At 46.5% G+C, this 21,617-nt stretch overlaps 1 protein-coding gene across 4 annotated transcripts in view; it reads right to left on the reverse strand.

Annotated features, from left to right (window-relative positions):
• The window catches only part of ZNF827 (zinc finger protein 827), an 883,430-nt gene that overhangs the window by 667,259 nt on the left and 194,554 nt on the right, over window positions 1–21,617 (reverse strand). The gene's annotated exons all lie outside the window — the stretch shown is intronic.

Below are 21,617 nucleotides of genomic sequence, written 5' to 3' on the forward strand. Positions count from 1 at the left end.
CAGCTGTCCAAACAAGAGTCAAACTGTTGATCTGCGGACGGCTAACAGACACATGCTCTGGGTGCTGTTGCCACTAAGCTGCTTAATGGATGATTTTGTCAGCTGTAAAGTGTTCATTTCTTGCAGCAACTCAGCGTCTTTGATTGACCGGGTGCTTTTGCGCATGCTTTTATTACAAACCCTGAAACATATTCTCTTTCTCATGAAAGATTCCCAATATGAACTGTTGCCACCTTTTGGCCTTCGGTTCACTTACACTCTCTCAGGTAAGCTCGTGTCCCCTGAATGTTTAACTGAACTTCTGAAACTGTGTAAAGTATGACAAACTCTATAAATCATATGGCAATTCAAGTAGTTTGAAGGGTATGCAGTGATAAAATCGCAGAATAAATGTCGCCTGTACAAACAATCGCGGCAGAAATGCTGTGGTTTAACCCGTTAAAGGTTTACCCCACTAGACCATTTAAGAGAAGCAGGGGTTCGGGGGGTGTCCCCTGCACTCCTTAAATGGTATAATGGGTCCAGTGGTTGCGGGGGTGTCCCCTGCATTGTTCACATGAATTGCGGTGGCAAAACCACAGCCGCGATATTTTGTGTCTACGGCCATTTTTGCAACAATTTTAACACATGGAACCGTTTGAAGTTTGCCTGAATCCGTTCTCACGGGACTACTCTCTGAACCCAAGCAGGAAAACGGAGAGATACTGCCCTGCAACAAGGAGTTTTTTCACTATACTGGGTCTTGGAATCTGTTTTCTATTTCTATTTCTATTGTTGGAATGTATCATACGCAAAGCAATGGAGGGTGCAGCCGGGTAGACTAAACTGCATCTAGGCACAGATGGAACGACTAGTGGAGTTCTCGTGCGAGTGTCCGGAAACTGCTTGATGCTAAGGCTCTTGTAGTAGTCAAGCAGCTAGGAAAAAAGGAATGTTTTAAAATGTTTACGAGAAGTCTCGAGCGAATCCAGAGAGAGCAGTCAAAGAGGGAGACTATTCCAGAGCTTAGGACCAAGAACAGAAAAAACTTCTGTAGCCTATGGTGGAGTGATGACGAGCGGGAACAATCAGTAAAAATGTGTTGGAGGATCAATGGGAGCGCAGTGGTTGGTAGAGTACAGTTCACTCGACAAGGTAAGATGGAGCCAATCTATGCACACATTAGACCCCCAAAGAATCTTGAATGTAATGCAGGCTTGATAGGGGAGCCAGAGAAGACTGCGTCTTGCAAGAGAAATGGATTTGTCTCATGGGGGTTTACAGGCTAGACGAACCGGCACGTTTTGGGCAACTTGAAGATGATGAACCAGGTATTTAGTACGGCCTGCGTACAGGGCATTTGGGTAGTCTAGTGCAGTATAGTCTTTATTATCTGTGTCTGGGATATTTAGCAAAGATAGAATGATTAACACATACAAACATGTCTTTTGTGTGCCATTATCATTGCTACGATTTTATCCTTTCTGATAAACGTATGCACGAAGGGTACAGTGGGCCAACCTTATAGAGGACATCTGGCACCACCTTCAGGATTAGGTATACCACCAAGAGGTTTGAACCGGTCACATTCTGGAAAATTGCATAGAGATCTTCCTCTAGGTAAACCGATTGGATGACAATATCACGCAGAGTTGCCTTATTGCCCTTCCAAGTTTGGTTGTCATGAACCATGCAACTGAAAACATCCTCTCGTATGCTTGGTATCCCGTAAGTTGCAAAGCCTCAGTAAATACTTACTGTTATTGTGGATCTACATTGTTCCCAATTAGAAGGCACATTTGACCCTTGTTTGTTTTTGTAGAACATGGTGTCTGTGGTGTCCATCATCAGAAACACTCATATTCGTGGTCCTGAGATCAACGCTTAAAGAGTTAATACCCACCACACTGACATCACTAAAGAACCTCCCTTTCCGCATCAATGCCACTGGAGCACTGTGTGGTGCCCATTCTTTAGCCCTCAGAGAAGTGAGTAGTCAGTCTATTTCACATAATCCGCAGGCGACTTCCCATGACACTACCGCTAACTCAAGCCATTGATCTCAGAATCAGATATGCGTCCCCCTTTGTACTTAATAAATGTGAACCCTAGTCTGACCTGTCAGCATAGACCAATCACTCCAGAAAAAGAGGAAGCACTCATTATACAGCCGAGGCCTGGGGAGCGCACTGATGGGTCTGGATCTCAAAAACAAGTGCACATAAAAGAAAAACACAGAGGATGCGCCTTTTTATATGTGCTGGCCAGCTCCCTGACACACACTGGCATCAGGAGCACGCTCCTGACACTAATGTAGTAAAGACTCCCCGCGCCCACAGCCCTTAAAAGGTCTATCATTGTGAAATAGTGAATACAAAACTAAGATTTCTATCCCTGTTTGAGGAATAGTAATGCAAGTGGGACAGCAGTGTTTTGTAACACTGCTTTTCCACCGAAACAAATCTTGGTAGGATCAGGAATGACCATGCCATTCGCTGCACACCCCCCTGCATCTATTCCAGTTAGGTGCAGGGAAATATGTTTCATTCCTGCACCATTTCAAAGTGCATCCTATTTCGGAATTCAGGCTGCACATTGAAATGTGCAGAAACACCCCCTCACTTCTGCAAGTGTGCATAGGGGCGGGACACAGTAGCTGGACGTGCGCATCTATGATTCACGCATACAGAGGTCCTTTGAGAATAGGTCACCAATTGCGAAAGCCCATCTCATCCAGGGACGTCATTTGGGGGTTGCTAGGGGTCACTACTGTGACCCCCGAGGTCTCCCTTGTTATCCAGGTGGCCTCCCTTGCTACCCCTAAAACAAAATATAAAGATATTTCTTTTTTAAAATGTAAGCGCCTGGGCTGTGGCCATTGCCATGTGGCTCTTTGTTTGTGGAGTGGTTGCCGGCTTTCTTACTCAGGCCTCTCAAAAAACCTGGGGTTCCAAAAGTGTAACACTTTGAACAGTGGCCCTGAATGAGAAAGAATAGGAATAACAAATAATGTGTTTTTTCGGAATTCTATACAATAATTGCGAGACTCATTAAAGGTTTGTTTCAGTCACACTTCAAGGGGTGAGTCACTGATTTAGTCTCTTCTTAAACACCTCAACTCAGCCTTTCATCCTTCTGAGGTCAATAAATGAGTACCAACACAGGTTGGGTGACATTGTATGCATATTTGTTCTATATAAAGCACTTAAACTATATAAGAACACATCATTACCATGTGGCCTTGGACGTCTGCTTGCTTTCACAGTAATTTGGTAATATGGGCCTATACACAAATGAAATTAACGATTCAGATGGTGATTAATTATTGTATTAAATGCATATCATATTATGGTGATATCGTAACCGTTCTTGTCGTAGTACACTTAGGAACAATGCTATGTGATGACACTCACTGTTTTATCAAGGGGTGAAAGGTTGTGTTCCATCGCTTCCTGTGATTTCACTTCAGGGTGGGGTCCTTCCTTCCTGTGATGTCATCAGAGGTCAAGGGTCGTGTGATGTCACTTCTGCTACCGCAGGCATTTTGTGAAATGACGTCCCTGATCTCATCACTTACACCAAAAAAAGTATTAAGAATCTGGGCCTTTTGCCCCGATTCCTCTGTAGCATGTGGCTTCTAAACATCTGTTAATGAAGGATATGCGTCACTTCCTTTCTCCCTGAACCCTGAATAGTATTCAGCATCATCAGGGATGAGGTCACTGTATGCTGCTTGGGTATGGTAGCACAAGTTTGGCCAAGAGCCATTAAACGATTCTATTTTGCTCTTTTGAGTGAGGGATCACAGGGGTGTAGTCTAAGAGCTGTCTACTCCAAGGGTCTGCAACCTTTGGCAGTCAAGATGTTTTGGACTACGACACCCACGAAACCCTCACCACTGACTATGCTGGCAAGGACTGGTGGGATTTGTAGTCCAAAACATCTGGCGAGCCAAAGGTTGCAGACCCCTGGCTACTCCTCTGGGTGTACTTTTTGAGGGTCTGTCCTCCATTATTTAGTGCTTAGTGTTAAAAGAAGCATGATGTGACTTCACTTGCAAAGAAGTTGTCAAAAAGCGCAAACTGCAAGGCAAACTGTGGTCGAAGTGTACTAAAAGAATTAGTGGAACTATGTTCCCTGCTGGCCTGCCCCCACTCCCCACAAACCCCATCGCCACGCCCCTCTCACTCTCACTCACAATCCAAACCCCCAAACAAATGCACCTGCTGCGTCTGAACCCTGTGCACGTCAAAGTGCATGCACACAGGTCCCCGCCGCCGAATTTACAGGGAACTCAAAAATGAGCCCCGACATGTCTAACTCACGAGTCCTACTTCCTACATTTTTTCCGAGGCCATTTTTGGAATCAGTCCACCCCTGTGAGCGGGCCCTCAGGGGAAAACTACAGATAAGGGAGCGTCACTACCTGAACACAGGTCCGAGGAAAAAAAGGATGGGTGCCTCATCAGAGGTAGCGCTATCTGATAGCCAAAACTAAACAGTATGTGACCCTTTATGGCATACCAAAGAACAGGCAAAGAAGCATAGGTTCTACATACATATACTCTGTATCTACAGCCCCCCATAAGTCACGTGAACAGCATAAAGCTCGGAACAAAGCAATAGGCAATTTGTTGCCTAGTTGGATTATCGGGCTACTGAGGGTACCCAGCAAACCATGCAATCAAAGACTCCCCCAACCCTCAGGCGAGCCTATCTCTACAAAGCAGCAGCCATATTAGTCATCCGTGAAAGGTCACAAAACACGTGTGGCTGTGGGGAAACGGTGGCATCTCCAGGTCGCCTTCCCCATTCTCAGCAGAGAGCAATCTTCCCCTTGCCTATGGTAGATACACCCGGAGCATTGTTGCCTGGCTCCCTTCTTGCCTACCCACTTTGTGAAAAGGTGTCAGACAGCACTGAGGACAAGGGGATTCAACCGAGGCACTATAAGGACAGAATTCATCATGTTGAATGATCCTGGCCCTTGCAGAGTGCTGCACACACTCACAGATTCACAGGGGGGTTCAGCATTGGTGGGAACTAAATGGATTTTATACATGAGCCCCCCAGGGCCTGTAGTCCCCTGACATGCAACTCCACAGCCCATGCATACCAGTCTCCACATCCAGGCAATGGAGGGCATTGTACTCACCAGGAATAACCATATAGATTGAACCATTTGAGCCTATAGCCATTCACACACCCCCCCACAGTCACCAAACTAATTCCCCCTACTAACTTGCACAGCTCACTTGAAATCCGTCTCTTTCCCACAATTACTTACGTGTGGACTAGAGTGTTTTGGTAACATTTTGGTCGATTTGCATGATAAGTGCATTAAAAAATGGTTGCCGATACACTAGCACAAGACATACCAGAAAAGGCGTACTCACTGCGCATTGGGGCCGTTGTCCACAGGCAAGCCCATCGCTGCACCATTGCTGCATACCATAACCAGCAAGCATGACACTAGTGGACATGCAGTGGAGCAACATACCCGATGAGCCTTAGAAAGATACACTTTGATTATATAGGGTGCCTAGCACTGTCAGCACACACCTGCTATCCGTCTGAAATGGTGACTCAACCAGCTTTGCCAACATTTGTCTGTCCCATGTTGCCGTTGTGGCTTGATCACCTAGAAATCTGCTTTGCCATTGCTGATGTCATAGGTCCAGTAAAAAACTGCATGCTACCACTGTTCCACATCACAGGCAATACAGTGAATTTCCTGTCCAGCTCACACTGGCCTATAGCTGCCAAATGATGTATTCATCTATCAACTTATCTTTGAAGCCCTCCCCAACCATTACAAACACTTGACAAACATTGACTAGGAACTATTCAATGTCTAGAAAGCACGCCAGGGACCCGTGGGACATGAAAGATAACTTTTTAACTGAGCTCAGGCATCGAACATGTGCGTCTGATAAAAGGGTATAACAGGGTCAGAGCACGACTCATCCAAGTTTGCCACTCAAAGCAATTTTGTGCCAATTACGTCAAAACCACTCCATGACCTTGCTGAACACCCTCGACAACAAGCACAGCCATGGTATGGCAGAAAGGTACGCAAAATGTATGAAATCACGTTTAAAGAACATGACGTCGGGGGACAGATTTGTCAATTGTATTGTGATGTCCTCACTCTTTTCTCTTTGGACGGAAGTCCTCTGTTTGTGTTTGTGTTTGTTTCGCGGGCTGCGACCCGCGTGTGTTAAGGGGCGGGGTTACCACCCGCAAGGAAGTTCGAGCCTGGGTTCACGAAATAAAGACGTGTTGCACCCCAGCTCTGTGTCGGCCCTCTATTGGCATGAATGAGTGCGAGTCCGACGGCAGAGTGTGAGGAGGTCCACGTGCGAGCACATTACACTGGCGACGAAGCAGGCACAAAGTCCCACCGTGCCTGCAATCTCCGGTCCGCTGCTCGTGGTGTGCTACCTGACACCACTGGGAGCCTAGGACTTCGGTTGCCTGGGGGCCTGTCACGGTGGGTGGAGCGCGAAAGCTCCCCACCATCCGCCCCCCCCGGCGCGAGCGCCTCTGCTGATCCGCGGGTGGAGCAGCTGCGACAGCTCCCCGCAGGAGCAGGTAATCCGGGCGGTGGAGAACGTTTTCTCCCGCCGACGGCAGCGCCTGGGAGGCCCAGCCCACGCACGTTGGAAACATCAGCGGGTAGAGCGGAGACTCCCCGTTTGCACATCCCGGGCGGTAGAGGAGCACTGGCCTCCCTCCAACGGCATCACACGCAGTCGAGCGGTGGAGGCGCGAACCTCCCGCTCCAACGGCATATGTCAGAGGGGTAAGAGCAAGCCCCTCTCCCCTTCCAACACAAGTTTCACGAGCCACACTACGCACCCGCTGACACGCAGCACGGTGCTCTTCCCTTCCCCACCAACCGGCGCTCATCGTTGCAGAGCATTTGAGCGGGAAAGGCCCACCAGTGACTCCCACCCCACTACAGCGCCCCCTGCTGGTGCCAAGACTCCACCGTGTCTAGGCAAAGGAGCCACCAGCCAGCTCAGCCACAATAACACATATTGAACACCTTCCCATGAGCAACTCAGAGGAAGATTCACTGACCATTCCAGTGACTCCAATCGGCACTGGCCTTAGGAAAATGACGGACAGCCTGTTAACCCAGCTGCCAGCAAATTTCGACCTCACCGACACCGGCACTCTTGGATCAAGGTGGAAGAGGTGGCTGAGGGACTTCGAAGTGTGTTTGAAAACAGCAGGTACTTTAGAAGACGAACAAAAGCTCAATCTCCTAAATCACGCTGTAGGACCAAATGTGCGAGACATTCTTGAGGAAATACCTGAGAGCAACATAGACACGTACATCAAGCTAAAAACAACGCTCACGGAATATTTCACACCTCACACAAATGTGGATTATGAACGGCACATCTTCCACACCACCAAACAGCACAAAGGCGAAACCATAGATGCATTCGTCATGAGGCTCCGAGCAAAAATGAAACACTGTGATTTCAATAATTACTCCAATGAGGAGGCCCTCAGATCACAAATCATAGTGGGGTGTGAAAGTGCTGATTTCCGCAAATGACTATTGCAGCAGCCACGCACCCTAGATAAAATCCTGCGCCTGGCTCGATATGACGCGGCCCTTGCCGCACAAGTTGAAGGTCTGGACGACATAAATATCACCCACGGAAAACACGAAAGCCTCAACAAACTGGAGGGGACAGCAAGAAACAGTGACCCTTTCTGCTACCGGTGCGGACATGAATACCCCCACGAAGGAACGTGTCCCGCAATGGGTCAGAACTGCTCCGCGTGTGGTGGAGAAAACCATTACAAAGCCGTATGTCTAATTTTCCACAGCAAAATGAGAGGAGCAGGAAGAAACTACAAGTCCATGCCAGAACCGGAACAGAATCAAGCAACACCCCACCACCATCGGGGATCACACCAACCCCATGAGCAAGGGCGCCACAAACACAACGATGAACAAACTGAAAGAAGGCACAACAGGAGAGAATGGAGGGAGAACAAGACCCCACTTCCCAAGGCAAGAAGAAGACCACGAAGGTACATACGGTGCCTCATCGAACAGTCACAGTCTGACAGCGTGTCACGTGAATCATCTGACGAAAAAGCACACCAACCGGAAAGACACCAGGAAGCACCAAGAAAGAAGGGATACCTATACACCCTACGAAACAGCACAGCAAAGGAACATAGCCCCATACTCAGAATACAGGTGAATCAGACGGCAGCAGAGTTTCTAATTGACACGGGGGCAACCGTGAACGTAATCAGCGAAAAGGTCTATAAAAGCATACCAAATGCCCCCTGCCTGCAACCAGCTCGAACACTCATTTTCCCATATGGATCAAAGACCCTGCTGGCATGCAAAGGGTTCTTCATGGCATTGTGTCAATACAAGGAACATGAAAAGAAGATCCCAATGCACGTCCTGGAGGCAGCTACTAAGAGCGGATGCATACTGAGCTATCGAGCAGCAATAGAAATGGGACTAATCCACATATTGTACCGTCTCATGGTACACAAATATCTAGACCCCACCGCAAGCATAGACCAAGTCTTCCCATCACTGTTTAAAGGCCTCGGAAAGCTGAAGGACAGGCAGATAGAACTCCACATCGACACCACGGTCACACCCATAGCACAACACTACCGAGGAATACCCATCAATATTCAAAAACAAGTTGAAAATGAACTGACAAAGCTGCTGGAGGCAGACATCATTGAGCCTGCGGAAGGACCTACCCCATGGGTCTCTCCAATTGTACCCGTGCCCAAAAGAGACTCCCAAGACATCCAAATATGCGTAGACATGAGAAGGCCGAACGAGGCCATATTAAGGGAATGCCACCAAGCCCCAAGAATATCCGACATGGTACATCTGTTGAACGGGGCCACCGTGTTCTCAAAGCTGGACCTCAACAAAGGGTATCACCAGTTGGAACTCAGCAAAACCTCCCGATATATAACCACGTTCGCTACCCACCTAGGACTCTTCCGTTACAAGCGGCTAAGTTTTGGTGTGTCGTCCGCGGCTGAAATATTTCAAGCAGAAATTCATAACGTTATCAAACATGTACCAAACTGCCTGAACTACAGTGACGACATACTGGTGTTCGGACAAAATCAAGAACAACACGACGGCACGCTGATGAGAGTGTGCATGGCCTTGGAAGAGGCACGGCTCACACTAAACAAGGACAAGTGTGAATTTCGCAAGAAAACACTCCGTTTCTTTGGTCACATATTCTCCGAGAAGGGAATGACACCCGACCCGGAGAAAGTCAGCGTACTCCGAGAAGCCAAGCCGCCCAACACCACATCAGACCTCAGGTCATTCCTGGGCCTTGCAAGTTACTGCACCAGATACATAAGAGACTTCGCCTCCATTAGCGAACCCCTCCGAGCGCTCACCAAGCTCAACACAGACTTCACATGGACACCACAGTGCCAAGAAGCGTTTCAAGCAATTAAGGACAGTATCTCCGACTCCCGAAACATGGCATATTTCGACCCCAAAAGAAAGACAGAACTTATTGTCGACGCTAGTCCAGTCGGCCTAGGCGGCATCTTAACACAACTGGATGACAGAGAAGAAGGCAGAAAACACATTGGGCCTCATTACACGGACGGCGGTAAGGGTTAACCGTCACCGTTAATGGCAACGGTGACCGTTAACCCTTACCGCCGTACTACGAGGTCCCTTTGCGGGTTGGAGGATTTAACGCCTGCTTCTTGCAGGCGTTAAAATCCAACCCGCTAAGGGACCTCGGAGCTAATTACGGCACCGCAAAATTGCAGTGCCGTAATTAGCGCCTTCCCCAGTCCCATAGAGCCCTATGGGGCAGAAATGGGAATGGGGAAGGGCAATGGCGGAAAGGGGATTTACCGCCCCTCCAACCTTGGAATGGGGCGGTAAATCCCCTTTCCGCCAAGGCGGTGCCGGTATTTTACTAATTACTAATAGCTAATAGCGCCATGGCTCACCGCCTACCGTGTAATGAGGCCCATTGTAGCCTATGCCAGTCGAAGCCTTTCCAAAACCGAACAAGCCTACTCCCAGGCGGAGAAGGAAGGTCTGGCTGTAGTCTGGGCCTGCAAACACTTTCATTTGTTCCTATATGGGAAACCTTTTGTAGTCGTAACGGACCATCAAGCTCTCATCTTCATCTATGGCAACCCTCAGGCAAAAATGCCGCCACGAATAGCTCGATGGGCACTCTGACTACAAGACTATCAATTCTCCATCACGCCTAGACCCGGAAAGGAGCAGAACCCTGCAGATTTCCCCTCGAGACATCCAAAAGACGTGTGTGGACCAGAACCATCCATAGCTGACCAGTATATAAGATATGTCATTCACAGCAACACACCGCAAGGACTAGACATGGATCACATAACTCGCGAGTCAAACACGGACCAAGGAATACAAACTATCCTCCGATGCCTAGAAACAGGGCGATGGAAGCAAGCCAAACAAATTCGAGAGACGATGAACGAAGACACCAAGCAGGACATCAAGTGCTTTCTAGCTGTGAAAGAAGAACTTGCAAAATCAGACGAAGGAATGCTGCTAAAAGGCACAAAGCTTGTGATACCGCGCAGCCTGCGCCAGAAAGTACTAGAACTCGCCCATGAAGGACGCCGAGGGATCGTATCCACCAAAAGGATGCTAAGGCAGAAACTATGGTTCCCACAGCTAGACACTGCAGTAGAGGAACTATTACAAGACTGCCCCACCTGTGCACTTGTAAAGCCACACACCTCCCCAGAACCCCTAAACATGACCACACTGCCCAAGGGGACCTGCGAAGAAATAGCTGTGGATCATTTTGGGACCATGGAAGGAGGAGAATACATTCTGGTGGCCGTTGATGAATACTCAAGGTACCCCGATCTACAGATAGTCCCGTCAACATCAGCACATCATACCATACCAGCCCTGGATCGAATGTTCGCAACATACGGAGTACCTAAGGTAGTAAAGTCTGACAATGGACCTCCGTTCACCGGACAGGACTTCCAAAGATTTGCCGAATACATGGGTTCCAGGCACAGAAAAGTGACACCCCTAATGCCACAGGCCAATGGAACAGTCGAGCGGTTCATGAGCAACATCAAACGCACTACACAAATTGCTCGCATTACGGGAGAACCTGACGAGAAGCTATTATACCAACTCATGCGAGACTACAGGAATACGCCACACAGCACCACTGGGAAAACACCTTCAGAAATAATGTTCGGGCGAACGATAAGAACACGAATACCTCACGTGGCCGATGAGGAAGATCAATACGAAAGGGATGCAGAAATGAGGGAGAAGGACAAACGCATGAAGGAGAACATGAAAAGAGTGTGGATACCACACGACGAGCCAAAACAAGTGATTTGGCACCAGGAGACATGGTGGTAGTCCGTCAGCCCCAGCATCGGAAAAACATAGCACCATTCAACGAGGACCCTCTCCTCATCGTCCACAAGAAGGGGTCACTTATCACTGCGGAAGGAGACCGCAAGTCCATAACGAGAAACTCATCTCACTTCAGACGAGTGTCGAGGGCCCCAGCTTTAGGTGACACAAACTTGAGTGATGAGTTCACTCCATAGGACGTTCCGTATGAAGGAGACAGAGAAGACTCGGACGGAGATGTAGTTTCCGAGACCCGGGCAGACCCGTCGACCAGGACAGAGAGTCGACCAACGAGAACGAAAAGGAAACCCCATCGCCTCATCGAGGAAATTAACTGAACCGGACTTAAGGTTTAGTGACGGGAGGGTGTGATGTCCTCACTCTTTTCTCTTTGGACGGAAGTCCTCTGTTTGTGTTTGTGTTTGTTTCGCGAGCTGCGACCCGCGTGTGTTAAGGGGCGGGGTTACCGCCCGCAAGGAAGTTCGAGCCTGGGTTCACAGAATAAAGACGTGTTGCACCCCAGCTCTGTGTCGGCCCTCTATTGGCATGAATGAGTGCGAGTCGATCCAACTCATTGAATCAAAGGCATCTGTCTCCTCCGTGACGCTTCATCTGACACATGCAAACAACCACATCCAAATAAATTCTCACGGAGGACCACTGGTAAATGCAACTACTTCCATCCGTTTGCTGGTAAACCCCTGTGTTAGAAATCACCGCCACAACTCCTAGTACACAAGAGAGGTTGCAATCACTTCAGCGGGCTCCACACAGCCGCCGCCACATTACAAAGGGCATCTCAGGCAAGTAAATGCAGTCACTTCAGTGAAGGTAGCACACCCCCATGCCCTCCGAACATACAGAGCCTCATTACGACCCAGGCGGTAAGGGGTTAACGGCGCCGTAAAAGGTGTTGGTGCCGTTAAACCCTTACCGCCTAATTACGAAGTCCCTTTGCGGGTCCCGACCTTAACGGCTGGTTTTACCAGCCGTTAAGGATGGAACCCACAAAGGGACTTTCGAGGTAATTACGGAACCGCAGTTTGCGGTACCGTAATTACCGCCTTCCCCATTCCCATTGAGCCCTATGGGGGCAAAAATGGGAATGGGGAAGGGCCAATGGTGAATGGGGAATTACCGCCTCGCCAACCTTGGAATGGGGCGGTAATTCCGCCATTCACCATGGCGGAGTTGGTAAAATACCGGCGTCAACCATGGCGCTAATAGCGCTATGGTTAATGCCAGGGTCGTAATGAGGCCCACAGACTTACTAATCAAAGCTGTGTGTCCTGTCCGCAGGACTTTGTCTGCTATTACAGCTTGATCGTCAACACAGAGATGCAACATCTTCTGAGTTGCAGCTCGTGCAAAGGAGTTAGGACTAGGCCTGCACACTGAGAGGGCAAGGACGCTTACGTCAGAAAAGCGCGGGTCCAACTACAGAGACCACATGATCCTCACGCAGTGTACAAAGTCCCGCAGTGTTCCTTCCCGAATTCTTCCTTACTCTACTTTTATTTTTAAAAGAAACGATTTTGGAGGGGTTTCCTTTTTAAATAAAAGTAGAGGAACAGTAAAACTTAAAAAAACAAAAGTATAGGAGCACCGCTCCCAGCCGTTCCCACGCACTTGGAACACTGAATGCAAGTCAAGATATCAATGGTGCACTACAGGCAGCACACCTGCTCCCTACCAGGCTTGGGTTGGTTCGTCTTCTGGTAGTGTCATGAACTGAGTGAGCAGGGAGCAAGCATAGTTGTTTTTTTAGCACAAGTTGCTTAGCAACTAGCCTGCAGATGTATCAGTTTTGCGGCCTAGCCCCTGTACATGCCGCTGCAGCAAGGTTGCAAGAGAAGTGAAAGATGTGCGCTCGATACCTGAGTGGCATGGCTGGGTTAACCGAGAAAGTGCATTTTACTGCTTAGTTAGGCTGAGTGGTAGCCAATGGACACCATCACTGGTACTCACGTGCTGCAAAACCTCTCATGGTGGCCCTGAATCATGCTGTTCCCATCTTCATCTTGTATCCAGGCTTGCAATATTATGTGTTACAACTGACTTCTGCAATTGTATTCGTTCTCCCCTCTTGCTTCTCCACTCTTTTTGACTGCTTACTGTCTGTTCTCTCCTCCTCTCCCTTTCTCCCTTTTCCCATCTCCTCTCCTCCCCTCCTCTCCTTACTTTCTTCTATGCACTTACTCTATCACAATTGTCCCTGGACCTAGAATGATAGCAACCTTGTCTGTCTCCTCCCCCTGAGCCCACTCAGCATATCTGAAATGCCGTCAGGCCTAGTACGATAGTCGCTTGTTTTGTTCCTCCCCTCCCTTTCTGCACCCCTTTCCCTCACCTTTTGTTTTCTCCGGCTCTACCAGAAATGTTGTCAGGCCTAGTACGATAGTCACCTCTCTGTTTCCATTCCCTTTCCACTCTCCCCATCCCTTCCTTATCTATGTCTTAGCTCTTGCACTATCTGAAATGTCGTCAAGCCGAGTACGATAGTTAATTTCACATCCTTACTGTTCATGGCCTGTAAGAATGTCATTGTATTTTCCTTTGTTCCCTCCCTTGCCTTGGAGTGCTTAGAAATAAATGGTGTATATGCGCTATATAAATTAACTATCATATCATATCAAGCAAGAGAGACAGCAAGCCCATGTGCAACAGTGAAACATCAATTATGCACCCTGTAAAGTACCCCAGTGCTGCTTTGCTGCATACTTTGAGAAAGAGAGAGAGAAAGAGAGAGAGAGAAAAAGAGAGAGAGAGAGAGAGAGAGAGAGAGAGAGAGAGAGAGAGAGAGAGAGAGAATGTGTGTAAATGTTTCTCCTACCTTTGCCATGTGCTATAAATAAAAACAACATTACACACATACATGGCAGAGCTGCCAATGAATGTGTGCTTTGCTTCAGAAATCTGTGTTGAGGATGAGAGCTTGATTATCATTAAATTGGGTACATCTAACTCCTAAAATTGGCAATGCACAGAATTTCAGCTACAGGCGCTATATAAGAGTAACCAGTGTAGGATGTGGCATCATGTCTTTGTAAGCTATCGTTTAAATGTGGCGGCAATAGGTCTCAAAATCCCACAGGCCATATGAAACATAGGGACATTCTGGAATCCTGATTGTTGATAATGGAGGTACAGGCATATCACAGAGATGTGGAATTATTTCTTCTTCTGATGGCGAGTTTAAGGACAGAATTACTACTTGCGGTAAAGCTGAAAAAGTCCCTACTCCAAAAATGGGGATTAACACTGCTTTGCCAGTAATTCCGCTGGACTGAGTAGCGGTAACCGTAAAAGAGTTTGGATGTAATTCTGCAGAAATACCGGAAAATAACTGTCAAATTCATAATGAGACCATGTGTCTCTTGCTGCTTTAATGCATCCAAATTAGAAAAAGCCAGCCTTTCTACAGGCATACATAACATGATTCCCTTTTGTTGGGAGACATTACCACCTGGATTGATGTCCTTCAAAACAAACAGTCAATGACAGGCAATGACTTCACATAGCATTAGGAGGTCAGGGTGCCCATCTGTAAGAAAGAACATGGCATGATAACCTGTTCTGTGGAAATGCACCCACTCAGAGTCCACAGCCACATGCTCATTGTACCTTTCACAAAGGAGGAATATCCATTTGCGTATCAGTCTTTGTCCCGCCCACTTGAGCAGTCCATCTCCGAAATGCTATGGCAATCCTCCTTTGAACAAGAGTACCAACAGCAACCCCAGAACATTGAGCCCGGAATCCACGTTTGGATAACCCTAGGTAACTTAGGGTGATCAACCCCATGTTCCTTTTACATACACAAAGAGGTCAGGGTGCCCCTCTGCAAGAAAGAACACGGCATGAGAACCTGTTCTGTGGGAATGCACCCACTCAGAGTCTGCAGCCACATGTTATAGCTAACTGTACCTTTCACAAAGGAGAAATATCCATTTGCATATCAGTCTTTGTCCCGCCCACTTGAGCAGTCTAGCACCGAAATGCTATGGCAATCCTCCTTTGAACAAGAGTACCAACTACGGTCTTCACCCCCTCTCACCCATTACGTAGCAGCCAGCCCAGTAAAATACAAGCACTCCCTTAGCTGCTTTTTTTAGCTGAGTGAGTGCTCTTAACTGTGAAAGAGAAACTTTGTTTCCCTTTCACCGTTAAATTTCCTCAGCCACGCAAGCTCAATGAGCCATGCAAGGCTGAGGGTGTTTGGCTCATAGGAAATGCTGGATGGGGAACTGCACATCTGTTTGTGCAACAGAGCGCTCCTGCACCTCCTTGTACATACAGACAGAGCAGGCTGGAGTGGGGCATCTACAGAGCCACGCTGAAGCCCCTTGCATGCATCTGCAGGAACCAGGAAACCTCCTGATTCCTGTTCCTGCTTGCAGGGGGCTGGAGCATTGGAACCTCCGGACTCACGTCAGAAGGCATGTTTTTTTATGTTAATTTTTTAAAATTTAAATTATGTGCAGGGATGCGTGGATGCTTGTGTTGTTAGGTGAATGTATAATGATGGATGCTGGTGTGAATGAGAGTGTGCTTTCTGTGTGTATGTTGTGTAAATGTGTGTGTTTGCATATTCGTTTATTTAGTATTTAAAAATGTGTATGGATGCGTGTATGCATGGGCTATAATGAGCGAGCGCATGATGGATGATCGTGTGAATGAAAGAGTGCTTGCAGTGTGTATATTGTATACATGTGCGTCTGTATGTCTGTAATCATAAATTTATGTATTTAAATATGTGTATGGATGTGTGTATGCTTGTGTTTTGAGTGAGTGCATGATGGATATCCATGTGATGTCGGTATGTTGTGCAAATGTGTGCGTTTGTTTGTATTCTTTAAATATGTGTATGGATGCATGTATGCTTGTGTTATGAGTGAGTGCATGATGGATGCTCGTGTGAATGAAAGAGTGCTTGTTAAGTAAATGTGTGTGTTTGTATGTTTATTATTTAAATATGTGTATGGCTGCGTGTATGCTTGTGTTTTGAGTGAGTGCATGATGGATGCTCGTGTGAATGAAAGAGTGCTTGTTGTGTAAATGTCTGTGTTTGTATGTTTATTATTTAAATACATGTATGGATGCGTGCATGCTTGTGTTCATGATGGGTATGGGGATGTGTGAATGAAAGAGTACTTACTGGGTGTATGTTGTGTGTGTATTTTGTGTAGATGTGTGTTTGTATGTTTATTTATTATTGAAATATCTGTATGGATGCGTGTATGCTCTTGTTATGAGTGAGTGCATGATGGGTGCTCGTGACTGTGAATGAGACAGTGAGTGCTTGCTGTGTGTATGTTGTGTAAGCGTGCGTGTGTGTGTGTGTGTGCTGGTCTGAGATGATTTTGGCAAGTGGGGCTTGGAAGATTTACAACAAAGGTATTTTAAAAATACCTTTATAGCACAAACCCCGTCCCCACAGGCCAAAATCAGCTCTCCGCCTGAGGTGCTGTGGGCTATTTTTTTGCTGGACATCTATGATAGATGTCTATTAAAAAATATCATACCTGGCCACACTGCCCCCCCAGCATCTTGCACACACACATAATCAATTTGTGTGTGTTTGGCGCTGTGAGGCCCAGGGGACAGGCATGGTATTTTGTTTACTGGACAAGATGAATAGTAACAAATACCATACCTGCCCCCCTTGTCTCTGAGCGCCTTGCATACACACATAATCACTTTGATTGTGTGTGTGTGTGTTGGCACTCCTTATGTCACTGTATAATGTTTGGCTGGTGATAGAGAATCTCCTGAACATATCTACATCATTCTAAGCTTGGACTTCGTAGGTTTGGAATGGAAGTAACACCGCTCTGATCTCCACTAATTCCTGTTTTAGGTCAGATTGAATAACTAATTAGGTGATGAGTTATACCTATTGAATAATTGTGACTGTGATTAGTTGCTTTAGGAATCCTTTTTAATGATTGAAGGAGTTTATATTTATGTTTTTAAAGTATTTTTAAGTGATACAATACTTTAAATATTTATTTAAAGTATTGTATCACTTTAAATAAATAAAAATAATAATATTTAAAAAAAAACATACCTGCTTGCCCCCTTAGCGCTGGCATACATAGATAATCACTTTGATTGTGCGTGTGTGCGTGTGTATGTGTGTGTTTGGTGCTGTGAGTCCCAGGGAACAGGCAAGGTATTTTTTTACTGGACAGTTATGATAGATGGCCAGTAAAATAAAAACATGCCTTACCCCAGTGCCCCCCAGCACCTCGCAATCACACATAATCACATTCAGCATTATTGTGATTAAGTCTGACTGCAAGGCGCTGGCACACCACGGAGCATACATGGCATGTTTCACTGCGCATAAGTGTTATCATGTAGCTAGACTTGCATTGTAATGCAGCCAGTCTAGCCATTTCTTATTGTGGCATGACATTTTGTATTGGGCATCTTTGATAAAGCAAGCAGGATCAGTTGTGGTAACCTTACTGTGGCATGACAGTTTGTACTAGGCACCTTTGGTAAAACGAGCATAAGTGTTATTATGTAGCTAGACTGGCATTTCAATGCAGCCAGCTAAGTCATTTCGTATTCTGGAATGGCATTTTGTATTGGGCGTTGTTGGTAAAATAAGCATCATAAGTGTTATTATGAAGCAAGACCATCAATTTTATGCACTTAGTCTAGCCATTTTTTACTGCTGTGTGACATTTTGTATTGGACATCTTTGATAAAGCAAGCATGATAAGTGATATTATATGGCACGACTGGCATTTTAGTACAACCAATTTGGACATGTTTTCATACTTTGGCATGTATTTGTAAAGGTAAAGCCAACTGGAGTATGTTCCTATGTGGGGATACTGCCATATATTGGCAGAACAAAGATGGATATGTTTTCCTATAGTATCATTACTGGCATTATGCACAAAGCAAACAAGAGTATGTTCTTATATGGGAATAATAGGGTATAATGTTACAGTCAGCATGCAAATGTATGGGCACAGCCAGTGTGAAACTGTTTTATACTGGCACATATTGTGGGAAAAGGCATCATGAAAATGCGTTGGAGAAATGCTCCTGTGCACTGTTGGTGACTTGCATCTATTGGATTTCTTTCATGGCTTACCCTACAAAAACCAATTGCAAACTGTTCGGCTTTTTATCCAATTTTTTAAAAAAGTGTGCTCTAAAATGCACCATTTTCCTCCATTATTTAAATGAGATGCTCGGGGGGAGAACCCCTTAAACCCGCCTCGCGTGGGCTCCCTCGCTACGTTTGGTCGCTCAGCCATATCAGGCACAGATATTTACGCCCTCCAGTTAAACAATTCACCAGCCACCACTGGTACCAACAGCAACCCCAGACACGTGTTTGGCCTAGTAGGGCATCATCAGTGAGGTGGCGCTGTGCCTCTCTGAGCACCGTGAGCCAAGGGTCCATGTCTGGATAACCATAGGTAACTTCCGGTGACCAACCCCAAGTTCTATTTACATACAAAAAGAGGTCAGGGCGCCCCTCTGCAAGAAAGAAAACAGCATGATAACCTGTTCTGTGGGAATGTACCACGCAGCCACATGTTTTAGCTCACTGTACCTTTCACAAAGGAGGAATACCCATTTGCATATCAGTCTTTGTCCCGCCCACTTGAGCAGTCCAGCACTGAAATTCTATGGCAATCCTCCACATTAGCAGGTGTCCTCACATTCATGGGCAATCTTCTGACATCATGTTTGCTCAAAACTGCAGTATCACGGACCATAAAACCAACCACATCATTTATTCAGGACACCTCCTCCTACAAGGCTGATTCTTGTCCCCCAGAAACCAAACTTACAGCCACTCTGGAACCCAGGGGCACTGGCATTACCATCAGACTAGAGTCTAAGTTCCCACCAGATAGCTTCATAAAGGAATTCTTGTTCGTTATGCCCGTGATCATCTTTTATCCTGGCAAGATACTGTGAAATGATCATGTGGCAGTTACAAACGCACTGGCCGGTATAGCTCTGTCCATAACAAAAAGGCTGAAGCTACCGCAGGAGAACAAGAACTAATCGTATGAGCTCCAGCTGGCCATGTTAAAATGAGAAGGTAGGACATTGAAAGGAGTTGGGCCAAGTTCAATGAAGGCAGAGAATAAAGCCACATTCTTGAACCATGCCAGAAACTATAGCCACACTCTTCAACAAAGAAAAGCAGTTTTCCAACAACTGTGCATTAACTCCAAAAAACCAAACACTTTTTTTATTAGTCTGCAAGAAGTGATCTGGACCCACACAAATTTCAGCACCCTGGGAACGCTTCCAGCATGTCAGAGGAGTTAGGGACCGTCTTTTCCTCTGAGACTAAAGACATTTCATCTACTCAGCAAATGAAGACACATTGTAGCAAACCCATCCTTCCCCTAACATCTTTCCGTCTCAGGAATGTAGCAGAGGTATTCAAAATACAAAGTCCGAGGTCTGCAACCTGCATCTCTCCAGATGTTTTAGACTAATACTTCCCTAATCCCTCACCATTATATGCTGGATATGGCCGATGGAAGTTGCAGTCCAGAACATGGAGCGTGAAAGGCTACAGAACCCTGCCCTATCTTCAGTAACATCTTCCAGCTGTGAATGGCACTGTGCACAACCCATCTGGCCAAAGTACTGAGGGTCACATTGGCAACCCCTTTGGCAATCCTATGCAATGCCTCCCTAACCTCAGAAGGATAGCCAGCCAGCTTGAAATGAGCTATGATTAAGCCTCTATTGAAGAAAAAAGACACAATCCTACCATTTTATCCAACTACCCCCACCCCCGCCCCCATTTTGTCCCTGCCATTTGAAGTCAATCTTATCAAGGAACTGATCACAAAAAGCTACCGAGCAGAGTCAACTACACTATTTTCTCCAAGATACCCAAGTGTCCACCCAGGGAGGAGCACTGAAAACACTGTCTTGGTTACTACAGAAGTTATCCCCTAAAACCGGACTACTTTACACCTAGTAGCTGGATCTTTAAACTGCCTATGAGATGGTCGAGCACCTTATCCTGCCACAGAGACTGGTGAACTACCAAGGTACCACATGCGCCAGGTTACCATGGCTCCCCTACTTCCTGAAGAACCATAGTGCGAGGGTGAAATGTGGGTACTTCATGTCCAAATCTTTTCCTAACTCCTGTGTTGGGCCACATGAGTCTGTCACATCTTCCTGGCTTTTTAACGTCTTCCTGCTATCCCATTTATGCGGTTGCTAATAGTTTTAACATGTACGTGGCGAAAACCCGGATTAGATTCAACCTGGAAGCTTGCTTCCATTCTGATGTTAAACACACATCAAGCCAACTAGTGAAGATACAGAAAAGAATGTCCGATAGCCAACCTTGACGGATTATTGGGAAATCTGCAATCCTCATGTGTGGAGATTTTTAGGCCAATTTGTTCTCCAACAACAGGCCTAAGGAGATGGGTTTCTAACCTCCACCTATAGAGAAATCAAAGAATATAGGTGACCTCTATGAGCAGGCCTTTTTTTGTCACACCTTAGATAAGCCACTTTGTCAAAATGTTATCCTCTGGTTCATTTAACACAATAATTGCTTCTGACATTAGGTATGAAATTTGAGATTCCGATTACCGAGACCCTTGTGATAGCCAAACTCGACTAATGCAGCTACCCAAAATGGAAATCGCTTAACTGTATGCGTCGAGAACAGGGGCCCCTGCCTGATTAAGTCTTATGGGGCCCTCAATAAACTACATTGGATCCCTGTTGCATGATGCATTGAGTTCAAACTCCCATACATCATGATAAAGGTGTACTTGGGCCTAGGGCTCAAATACGACATTATCAGACTCACTAAATACCTGTTCTCCTGGCCTGCCAGCAACTTAGCTAAGACACTGTTCAAGCTGAAGAAAGAGTTCTGCGACCCACCCTATGGAATGCAATCCAATCCCGCTAGACTTGCGCCAAGAACCTACCCACTTGAGGTTCAGGAAAGCACTTTAAAGTCTCTTATTCCTGAAGGACTTTCCAATCATAAATTAATCCTCTGAAAGACCCTCCCAGTTTCCCGCAGCCATGATGCACTTGTGACTTGTTGATCTTTTATGAAGGTGTCTTCCCTCTTCCAGACAGGAATAGACTAAAGGTATTTAGTCCTTTTGAAGCCAGGCTCGTTTTGAGTGTTGCTTCCTAGCCTGCATGCTGCCCTTTATTTATCTCTTTCCCT

Source organism: Ambystoma mexicanum, chromosome 6q (genome assembly GCF_040938575.1).
Source record: "Ambystoma mexicanum isolate Mex_15411 chromosome 6q, UKY_AmexF1_1, whole genome shotgun sequence".
Taxonomy (NCBI): Eukaryota; Metazoa; Chordata; class Amphibia; order Caudata; family Ambystomatidae; genus Ambystoma; species Ambystoma mexicanum.